Source organism: Mustela nivalis (assembly GCF_964662115.1).
Source record: "Mustela nivalis genome assembly, chromosome: 8".
Lineage (NCBI taxonomy): Eukaryota > Metazoa > Chordata > Mammalia > Carnivora > Mustelidae > Mustela > Mustela nivalis.
Window position 1 is genome coordinate 28,554,291 of NC_139027.1, and position 12,141 is coordinate 28,566,431.

Below are 12,141 nucleotides of genomic sequence, written 5' to 3' on the forward strand. Positions count from 1 at the left end.
AAGTTCTCAAACCCATGTTTTTTCTAAGCCCCCCCAAAAGTTACCACATAAAAGTTACCACTTGACTTCAAAGATGAGATTAGGTTTGCCTGGTTTTTTAATCTATTTAAAGGGACTCACACACTCTATACTCTTTTGCGTCTTCCTTTGTTACTCAATTTTGTTGACTCCTTGATATAGTTGTAATTACAGATTCTACATTCTCATTTCTGTATGGTATTCCAATGTACAGATACACATTAGGCCATTTTCCAAAATAACTATATACAGAGTAAATCCAGATCTGCTAGATACAGAGTCTAAACTGGAACTAAAGAAAAAAAATGGAAATGCTGTCACGCCCACTGCCCTTTAGGATGGGAGTAATGGAGTCACAGCTCAAGTCCATCCCCCAGGTAATCAAATAGGTCCACTCTCCAGTCATTTCCCAGCTTATAATAGAGACCATATATTCAACAGCTGAAAGAACCCCCACACTTCTCTCTGAACTGTGGAAGAAGAGCCACTATGGTGGGCAAGGTCTTGAAGAAGCCTCTCAAACTGTCTCCATGCTGGTTCTACCCTCTGGGAGGTCCTTTCTAGTCATTAACCAGCTTAGACCTGAAGTAGGACTGGGTAAAAGCCCTTCCTTGCAGTCGGAGCAGCTTTTTCAGGAAGTTCAGGACCCAAGATCATTACAGATGAGTCAGTCACAGGCTTCCTCGACCAGACTCCATTGCCAAATTCACTTTCCTAAACATCTCTTCGATATTTTGATTCTTCTCAAGTCTATGTTTCTAATTTTATTCTTTATTCTTTTTTTTTTTTTTTGTAGAGTTCTCAGAAGCACTACATACCTTTGCTTTCTTTCTTTTTTTTTTTTTTAAGATTTTATTTATTTATTTTTTTGACAAACAGAGATCACAAGTAAGCAGAGAGGCAGGCAGAGAGAAGGAGAGAAGCAGGATCTCTGCTGAGCAGGGAGCCCAATTTGGGGCTTGATCCTAGGACCCTGAGATCATGACCTGAGCCGAAGGCAGAGGCTTAACCGACTGAGCTACCCAGGTGCTCCTCCTTTGCTTTCTTGACCTCAAGACTCCCTCACATAAGTTAATTGTGCAGATCTCGTTTATAGGTTTTTGTGGGAGTGCCTGACATTTTAGCTTTTTTCCTTGAGGCATTGAGGGGATTTACTGAGCAGAACACATTTAGGTGGTCACCTACTCTGAAGCATCTTTCCTCCTCCCACTGTTATAACACTTGGAGAGTTTGACCCTTGACACAAAATTGAGGTTTAATTGACTTTTATTCCCCAGAGGCCTTCTTAGTATGGGCTTTTGCTGGTTGAGATTGAAAGCAGTGGTCTCATCCAAGAATAAACCCCAGAATTTTAAGACTTTCTCTATCCTTTTTCATTTCTGATTGCAAACATAGCAATTATTTTCTGAGCTCATCTCTTCTGAATAATACCTTGTAAATTCAGCCATTAGAAACCTACATAAGCTTCTAATGTTGTTTTCCCATGTCATTCCCTAGAGCTAAGCCTCATTAGCTATATGCCTTCCGAGTTATTGCAAGGAATAGTTTTATCAAATCTGTCACCACTGCATAACGTGGATTACCATCCTTCTGGCTCCAGGGCTCATTCATACCCTAGTAGCATTAAAGAAAAAAATTATTCAGGATGCTTTAGATTTCATTCAAGGGAACTGTTACAATAGGGTCTTAGCAGGAAGGGCAATAGATTGAGCTCAACTCCGAGTGAGTAAGGGACAGGTGGGTCTAAGTAGGGAAAGACAGATAGGGGACTATGTGATCAGGCTCACAGAAATCCCCCAAATGTGGAGGTGTGGGGAAAACCAGAGATAAGGGAACAGACTGGACCACCATGCCCTAGGTGGGGGGGGGGGGGGTACTTTTTTATGACAATCACCTGTTACCAACAAATCATAACCAGACCCTAAAAAGGAAGAAAGCCATTGAAGGTGCTATCACTAGGCCTTGCTCAATGTTATCAACAGAGATGTTAAAAGGATTTAAGTCCTGGGGCGCCTGGGTGGCTCAGTGGGTTGGAGCCTCTGCCTTCGGCTCAGGTCATGATCCCAGGGTCCTGGGATCGAGCCCCACATCGGGCTCTCTGCTCAGCAGGGAGCCTGCTTCCTCCTTCTCTCTCTCTGCCTGCCTCTCAGCCTGCTTGTGAACTCTGCCTGTCAAATAAATAAATAAAATCTTTAAAAAAAAAAAAAAAAAGATTTAAGTCCCTTCCTTAGTTTTCTATACAAGACCAACCCTAAAGGCCCGCCCACATTGACAACCTTGTCAGGAATTCTCTTGCTTTTTTTTTTTTTTTTAATTTTTAAAGATTTTATTTATTTATTTGACAGAGAGGGAGCAGCAGGCAGAGGGAGAAGCAGGCTCCCTGCTGAACAGAGAACCTGATACAGGACTGGATCCTAGGACCCTGGGATCATGACCTGAGTTGAATACAGACATTTAACCGACTGAGCCACCCAGGCACCCCATGGGACCCCTCTCCCTCTTGAGAGCTTTTTCTTTATCTTCACTTAATAAATTTCTATCACGTTACTCACTCTCTATTTTCCAGGAGATTCATTCTTCAACTCCATGAGACAAGAACTTAGCTCTCCCGAGTCACAAGTACATTAAGGACAGGTGGAGTTTTACAGCCTAGGAGCAGAATGGGGGTCAGTGGATGGAAAATTACTAAGAGGGAACATCAGGGCTGGAGGGATATTGGGTAAACTGAAACGATTTCTGCTCAAGGCAGGGTGATAAGACATGGAGGTCAGGGAATAAAGATCTGAACAGATATCAAGGGTAAGGGATATGTGCTAAACTGAATTAGCAGGATTCTAGCTAAAACCGGACTAGGGATGCCCTGCTCAGTGGGTTAAGCGTCTGCCTTTGGCTCAGAACATGATCTTAGGGCCCTGGAATGGAGTCTTACATTAGGCTACTTACTCAGCAGGAAGCCTGCTTCTCCCTCTGCCTCTGCCACTCCCCCTGCTTGTGCTCCCTCTATGACCAAAAAAAAAGTGTATATATATATATATATGTGTGTGTGTGTGTGTGTGTGTGTGTGTGTGTGTGTGTGTATAAGAAAAGAAAAGAAAACTGGACTAAATGGGCAGGGCCTCTGGATAAGGATGGAGTCCAAGGTCAGGGCCTAGTTAGAAAGAGGTCTCAGGAGCCTAACTCAAGTTTGGTCAACGGAAAGAGTCTTTGTCAATACTGTGGATCCTCCCCACTCTCAAACTTTGAACATTATGAACTTGGTCTTCTTTTGTTTGTATAAAATCACTCACTCTCAGATCTTTTTCATTGGCTTTCAAAGGTGTTCAGTGTAGGGGTGCCTGTGTGGCTCAGTGGGTTAAGCATCTGCCTTTGGCTCAGATCATGATCCTAGGGTCCAGGGACTGAGTCCCACATCAGGCTCCCCGCTCAGCGGGGAGTCTGACCCCCTCATGCTCCTGTGCTGGCTCTCTCATGCTCTCAAATAAAATCTTTGGGGGAAAAAAAGTTCTCAATGTAAATGTAATCAAAAAACTTTGTTGAGTCTACATATCTTCCTAGCAGCATCTCTGTTGCTCTCAATTTTACACCTTCAAAGTCAAACCTCTCAGTTTTTCTCTAGGCTCACCATCCTCACTTCCTCAGCTCTCATTCACTGAATAACATATTTCAGTCTTACTTTAGCTTCCACTTCTACACTTAAACAGCTCTTCCTGAGTCATTAATGACTCTATGTAACTAAATTCACCAGACCATTTCTGATCTTCATCCTATCAGTCTTGTCCGCAACATTTAACACAGCTGTCCCTACATTCCATCCATCCTAAATCTACTCCTACCATCCATTGCACAACACTTGTCTGACTTGACTCCTCTCCTCTCATTTGTAGCTTCACCGTTTTTTTAATCTGCCATGAAATACCAGTGTTTCTCAAGGTCTCCCTTTCCCCTCTCATTCTACTCTTTAGGTAATTAATTGTACCCATACTTCACCTCCAAGTCCCATTCTTTCAGAGGTAACTCACACGTTGACTCTAGTCCAGACTCTATACTCAACTCCAAACTTTTTTTTTTTTAAAGATTTTATTTATTTGACAGAGATCACAAGTAGGCAGAGAAGCAGGCAGAGAGAGGGAGAAGCAGGCTCCCTGCTGAGCAGAGAGCCCGACTCGGGGCTCGATCCCAGGACCCTGGGACCAAGACCTGAGCTGAAGGCAGAGGCTTCAACCCACTGAGCCACCCAAGTGCCTCCAACTCCAAACTCTTAACTGATTGTTTATTCAAGAGCTCTATCTGAATGTCTCAAGGGAATGTGTCAAAATGTCTCCACATGTCCAGAATTCATCTCATATTCTTGTTCCACAAATCTGGTCTTTTTTCATGGGTCCCTCTATCATGTGAAGGCATCACCCTCCAGTCACACAACAGTTATCCTAGAGAGCCATTCTTCATCCCCCAATATTGCGTAATCACTCTATCCAATTGATCTCAATATGTCAGGGGCTGTGCAGGTTTGTCAACAGCAAAAAGTAACCCAGAAGAATTTTTAGATAGTAAATGTATAAAAGAATTAAACTCAAACTTTGTGATCCTGCAGATTTTTTAATGTGAAGAAATTCATGTGCATGTCATATGTTTCGCTTTCCCAAAAACGCTTTTTATTCAAAGATTTTTATTTTTTGAGTAATCTCTACATCTAACATGGGGTTGAACTCACAACCCCGATGAAGGGTAGTTGGAAGAAACTTAAGCAGGGACCAGTGGTCCCCACCCTAAAACGAAACCACCCTTAAAAGGATTTGACACCACCCTGGAGGGACTCCACCCTTTACGTAGGTGAGCCTATGAACAAACACCTGATCAGGTGATAGGCTCAGGGAGGGTTAATCAGATTAAAGTAGCCTTCGAACAAGCCATAAAACCACTGAAACGGCAACCCTCTCAGGGTTCTTTCTCTGCTTGGGTGCTCTGTACTATTGCTCAATAAACTTTGCTTTGCTGCCCACCACTCTTCACCTGGTCTAGCTCTTCATTCTTCCAGGCTGCATGACCAAGAACTGGGGGCACTAACTAAAGGAAAAGAAATCCTGAAACACGGAGATCAAGGGGCTCGTGCTCTATTCAGTGAGCCAGCCAGGCAACAACCCAAAATCTTACTCTATTAACTAAGTATCTTACAAAAAATTGTACTCACGAGGAAGTATTTTTACACAGGGAAAACACTCCGGACTAAAAACAAGAATTGCCAGACTGGCCCCTATACCATTAGAAGAGCAAAGTCATATGGGGCCCGATGGTAACTATCATTCAAACCTTCTCATCAATGGCATAGTGAGGGGAACCACAGCACCAAGAGGGTGGTCTGGAGGGAGAGGGCAGGCCCTGTTTAGTTGGCCTAAAATGCCTAGTGCCCGAGGGCAAGTGTGAAGACCAAACTACATTTTGCAGCCCACGTGGGTACCCAGGTACCCAGGATCTGTTTGAGGTCGGACGTGTAGAGAACGATCAGGCCATCGGCAGAAACGTCCAGAGGACACACGTCCGTGCCAAGTTCCACCCCGCTCCCAAACTGTTACTTACTTCTTCTCTGGAGCGGGATCTCACCAGCACTCCCTGGCCTGGCGGGAAGTCCGCTTACGAGAGACACTGGGGACACCCAATGCCCACCGAGGTCCTGGGTATCTTCCCTACTTAGAGCCAGAGGGGATCCGACCAAACCAACTTCCCCGCTCCAGCTCCACATCTGTACTGCAGCTCCAAGGTCGGAGAAGGTGGGCTGCTGAGCTGGGACGCCCACGTTCACACAGGTCTAGGGGTCGTGGGGCAAGCGCTTGCAGAGCGAACTGCGATTGCGCATGCGCGTGTGCGCGGCCTTCCGGCTCCAAGGAATCCGTCCGCTCTTGGCGGTGGTGGAGGGATAGTCACAGTCACAAGCAGGCAGCACTGGGGGTCACGCTGTTCTGCCAGGGTCCCTATGCACAAACTGAGAATCAGCGATTATAGGTTTAGGTATCGGTTCATTATTACGCGCAGCCTCTGTCAGTCAATTCGCACAAAGCAGGAACTCTCTTTCCTAACTAAATATATTGCCCAGCATCAGCCTGGTGAACAATCACAGATTGCGAATCTCCCTAAAAATCCTCAGTCTCTAGACAGTCCTCAATGAAATCCAGATGGCCATTCATTCTTACATCTTAGCATAGCTCCTGACATCACTTCTGGTGCAGACAATGTTCACATACTACTGATATGATGAGGGAACAGAAGGCTAGCTGAGGACAAAGAAGATGCTAACACCCTGCAACCTCTCCCCACCCCCCACTCCTGAGTGGGACAGGTGTGACATTCTTCCTGGAATCTCCCAACTATCTCAATGTTAATGCCTTGCTAGAGGGGAAAAGCAACCTTAACTTGACAATGGCAAGGCATCTGATATCCTGTAGGTCTTCTTCAGCATATGAAAGTTCTTTTGAAACCTCCCCTTTCCTTACCTCCCACAACCCCATAATATATGATCAGCCACCCCTCACAACCCTAGGACAGCCAGCTTTTTCTGCCCACCAGTACTGTCCCTGTGCTTTAATAAACCAATATTTTGCACCACAAATGTCTCAAGAATTCTTTCTTGATTGTAGGCTCCAGACCTCATTTAAATTCTAAAACTTCATCAACATCATCATCCATAGTTTCCCATTTCCAAGGTCACAGTATGATACTCCTATAATGTTTGTCTTTTTTTTTTAAAGATTGTTTACAGGTCTCCTGTAGCTCTCTTTTCCTACATTTAGAATTAGACTCGGTTTTCCTTTAAGCCAAGTCAGAAGTCCACTTAGGAGTCATTGCCTTACAATATACTCAGAACCATTTCTCCCGGACAAGCTCTAGTCAGTCTCTGATTAAGTCTGTACGGTTATGCTCTCTATTAAGGTAAGTTGTTTGACCAATCTAATTGAGCACCTGGATGTTGGTTTTTCACTGTTAAACCATGCTGAAGGTGAGCTTTCTGTCTCAGGTGTTTGCTCAATGGGTCCCAAATATCTTCCCATTGGCCTCCCCATAGGTGTCTGAATCCGTAATGGGTAGCCATCTTCTAGACTCTTGTGCTTGGAGCCTCTTGTACTTACCTGTAAAATGAAGGCCGTTAAGCCGTAGGGTGAAAATACTAAAGCAAAAAGACACTGAGACTTCCTTATCTACTGTTTTTTTAGACTGCTGCTCACAATTTGTTTGTGACCTGGAAGATCAATTTAGTGGCTTCCAATCAGCATTTGTTAATAAATAGAATAGTTTTAAAAAACAAGTAAATCAGGGCACAGCACTTAGCAAGGAGTGTGTCTTTACCACGAAACTGTTTCAGCTGTGTGGGTGTGTGTGCATACACCTGTGTGTCCTGGGTCACATATTTATTTTCTTACCGACTGACATCAGTCTTTTTTTAAGATTTTATTCATTTATTTGACAGAGAGAGATCACAAGTAGGGAGAGAGGCAGGCAGAGAGAGAGAGGAGAAAGCAGGTATCCCAAGGAGCAGAGAGCCCGATGTAGAACTCCATCCCAGGACCCTGAGATCATGACTTGAGCCAAAGGCTGAGGCTTAATCCACTGAGCCACCCAGGTACCTGACATCAGCCTTTTTTAATAAGGTAAGTGTTGGTCTAGATCAGTGGTTCTCAAGTTATGGTTGCTATACCAGCAGTGTCAGCTATTACCTGGGAACTCATTAGAAATACAAATTTGGGGGCTTCATCCTGGAACCACTGAGTCCAAACCTTTAGGCATGGGGCCTGGAAATCTGTATTTTAAAAATCCTCCAGGTAACTCTGATACAGAAGTGTGAAAACCACTGGGCTTTATATGATACAGCCTTTCTCAATCACGGAAGTGGTTAGAGCCCTAGAGAAAATGATTTCAGTGACTTTTTTCTCATTTCTCCAAGTATGATACACAGACAGAGTGTATTCTAGATGCATACAAGAAAAGCTAATGATTACATATGCTGGATGCCTTAGGGCATTAGGGCTTAATTCTCTCTTGCAAATGACTGAGAACAACTGCTCTAGAATACTGTCCCAAGATTCCCTACAGAGTCAAATTCATGTGACTTTACCCAAATTTTCCAAAACATAAAGTGACCCAACAACAACAACAACAAAAGTACCATTATTTCTGCTTCAAATATATTTTCTACTTATATTTATTGTGTTTGTAAACAATGATCTCATCTGATAATAAAGAAATTAACTCCCAACTATAGAGAACTGACCTGGAAGGAGAGGGGTGGGGGTATGGGTGAAAACAGGTGATGGGGATTAAGGAGGGCACGGGCTGTGATGAGCATCAGGTCCTGTATGGAAGTATGGAATCACTATATTGTACATGTGACACTAATATTACATTGTATGTTAACTAAATGGAATTTAAGTAAAAACTTTTAAAAAAAGAAATTAAGTAAATAATTATTACTAACAATTGGAAACTAAGATTTCTGAGGATATGCAGAATTAGCATCATGTTCATTTATCTAATCATAATGGCCATATTGATATGCTCGCCTTAGGACAGTGATTTACAGCCTTTATTCTGTTTCCACCCTGTTTTCTTCACAGCACATTGCCAATCAGCATCTCTCATCACAGTGCTGTGATTCTCCTGGGGAGTTATGGCTGGTGGGGGGGGGGGGGAGGTGGGCTTGAATCCTTAAAGACTCTAATGCCTTATACCATAAAGAATCGCTACACTAGGATAAGAGACAAAGTTGCTAATAATAATCTAAGTCAGCAGAGAACATGCCATCCTACCAGAATAGCCTAGTGTTAAATAGGCATTGAATGAGTTCCAGGATGATACAAGAGCTCAGAACATAATTCATCATTGTATACTTATTTATTCCTTTCAAAGAAGCACTTTATTCTTTCAGAAGAAAGCAAAATCTGGTCACGAGAAAGGAAAAATTTTCTTGTCAATCAAATAATCAACATTTTTATGCCTATTGTGTATGCATCAATGTACTAGACAATATGTAGGATATGCATGGTTTTATCACAACTGGATAGAAAAAATCAGAACATATTAAATAAGCAACATAAAAATATATTAATATATGTTAAATTATGAAGGACTAATTATGAAACCTTTTGAGGTGGCTTTAAGAAAAATATATATTTTTTAAGATTTTTATTTATTTGACACAGAGAGAGATCTCAGATAGGCAGAGAAGCAGAGAGAGAGAGGGGGAAGCAGGCTCCCCACTGAACAGAGAGCCCCACATGGGGCTCGATCCCAGAACCCCGAGATCATGACCTGAGCTGAAGACAGAGGCTTAATGCACCAAGCCACCCAGGCGCCCCAAGAAAAATAGATTTCTAAGTCCACCTCAGAAATGTTGCCATAAGATGCATCAGAGGCAAGGCCCAGGAATCTGCATTTAAGTCGCCCAGATAGTCATGATAGTCAATCACGTTAGGGACCACCACCTTAGAAATCCAAAGAAGAAAGTTAATTTTAATCAGTGCAGTGAGAGAGCTCCTTCTTTATGGGGCAGTGAAGCTGAACTAAACTTTGAGGATCTGGTAGAATGTGAGCAAAGTAAGCAGAGAGAGTAGAGAGGATCTCTGTGCACTTGTCTGGAACAGGAATGTTATCTGGGATGAAACACTAAGGAATCTTTGAGAGGTAGAGACTGAGTGCCTACTGCAGTCAGGGAAGGCTTCCCTCAAACGGAGTCTTAAAGATTGTTCTTTTTTTTTTTTAAAGATTTTATTTATTTATTTGACAGAGAGAGATCACAGGTAGGCAGAGAGGCAGGCAGAGAGAGAGAGAGGAGGAAGCAGACTCCCTGCTGAGCAGAGAGCCCGATGCGGGACTCGATCCCAGGACCCTGAGATCATGACCTGAGCCAAAGGCAGCGGCTTAACCCACTGAGCCACCCAGGCACCCAAGTCTTAAAGATTGAACTGCCAGTCCGAGAATGAGGGAAAGGGGATGCCAGGCAGAGGAAACAACTTGTACAAAGTACAGAGGAATGGAAGGGCAAGGTGTGTTGAGTGAATAGTAGAAGTTCCATGTAACTAGTGAAAAGAATCAAACTGTGCCACTTTGGCATTTGGATTATTTTGAGCTGAAGGCAACTGAGACTCAACAGTTGCAGAAAGAAGTCTCAGAGCTTCCAGTAGCTGACTACAAACAGAAACTCTGAGAAACTAGGCCTGCCATTTATCCCCCTCTGGAGAGTTTTACAGCCGTCAAGAAAGTTGCCACCAAGTTGAGTCACCACAAACCTTTCTAAAATAACCCTTATCTTCCATTAGTTTTCCCCATATATTCAGCTTCCCACAATTACCACCCCAGGAGCTCCAATCCCTCCTCTCTGTAGTCACTTTCCACAATTTATCACTCATTGTTAAAATGGTCTACAAACCCTCCAGTCTATCTTTTGGGGGTTTTCACTTCTTTCCTGTGAAGCACCATGAACATTAAAAAAAGCAACATTAGGGACATCTGGGTGGCTTAGTTGGTTAAGCAGCTGCCTTCAGCTCAGGTCATCATCCCAGCGTCATGGGATCGAGTCCCACATCTGGTTCCTTGCTCCGCAGGGAGCCTGCTTCTCCCTCTGACTCTGCCTGCCACTCTGTCTGCCTGTGCTTGCTCTCACTCGCTCTCTCTGACAAATAAATATATAAAATCTTTAAAAAAAAAAAAGCAACATTAATAAAAATGTGTAGGACTTTTCTCCTATTAATCTGTCTTTGTCAGTTTAATTTATAGGTCTCATTCATTAACTGAGAGTACAGAGGAAAAAATTTCCTTCCTCTACACTAGAATAGGCAGAGAAGTAAGGAGAGGAGCCCTACGAGAGGTAGGGTAGGATAAGTGATCAACAGGATGAAGACATAAACAAATAAAAAGAATTGGAAATCTCAAACTCACAGGAAGGCAAGTAAATTGCTGGGTATATATGTATATTATATATTGTGTGAGTGATAGGCTCCAAAAACCATACAGAAGTGGTAAATTCGTGCCAGATCTATAAGGGTCAGCCTTCTCATTGCCTTCATGAGCAATAGGAGTTTGGTGCTGCCAAGTTCTCTGAGTTATGTTTTCAAGAAAATCCAGCAATCTGCATTTTTAGATAATATCCTCAAACTTTTAAACGACTCAAAATTCTTTAAGATATTACTTACGCCAAACACAAAAAAATGACTCTTGGGCTGATTCGGATACTAGTTTATTACTTCTAGGCTAGAGTCTAAAAAACTCTTTACTGCACCCAAATTAGACCAGTGTCTGTCTGGTTCACCAAGTGCCTGATTTACATGTTGGCAGGACATGGCAACTAGGCTCAGTAAGTTAAGCATCTGACTTTGGCTCAGGTCCTGAGATCAAGCCCTGGTTTGATCTTGCTCAGCAGGGAATCTGCTTCTCCCTCTATCTCTGCCACTCTCTCCACCCATGCTCTCTCACTTGCTCTCTCAAATAAATAAATAAATAATCTTTAAGGGGGGGGGGGGCTGGGTGGCTCAATGGGTTAAAGCTTCTGCCATTGGCTCAGATCATGATCTCAGGGTGTATCAGGCTCTCCACTCAGCAAGGAGCCTGCTTCCCTGCCGCCCCCCCCCCCCTGCCTACTTGTGATCTCTGTCAAATAAATAAATAAAATCTTTTAAAAAAATAAATTAAAATCTTTAAAAGAAAAAAGATTCTTTTTTTTTTAAGATTTTATTTATTTATTTGACAGAGAGAGATCACAAGTAGATGGAGAGGCAGGCAGAGAGAGAGAGAGGGAAGCAGGCTCCCTGCTGAGCAGAGAGCCCGATGCAGGACTCGATCCCAGAACCCTGAGATCATGACCTGAGCTGAAGGCAGCAGCTTAACCCACTGAGCCACCCAGGCGCCCCAAGAAAAAAGATTCTTTACTTCTCCCTCTGCTCCTCCCCCTGGCATTTTCTCTCTCAATAAACAAACCAACCAACCTAATTAATTAATTAATTAAAAAAAAATTTTTTTAAAGACCTGGTTATATCATTTATATCATCAACACCTATACCTCTTCCTCAAACACAGACAACAAATTGTTCTCAAATTTCCTAGCAGTCTCTTAAAATTGCCCAACTATTTACTAACGTGGTCAGA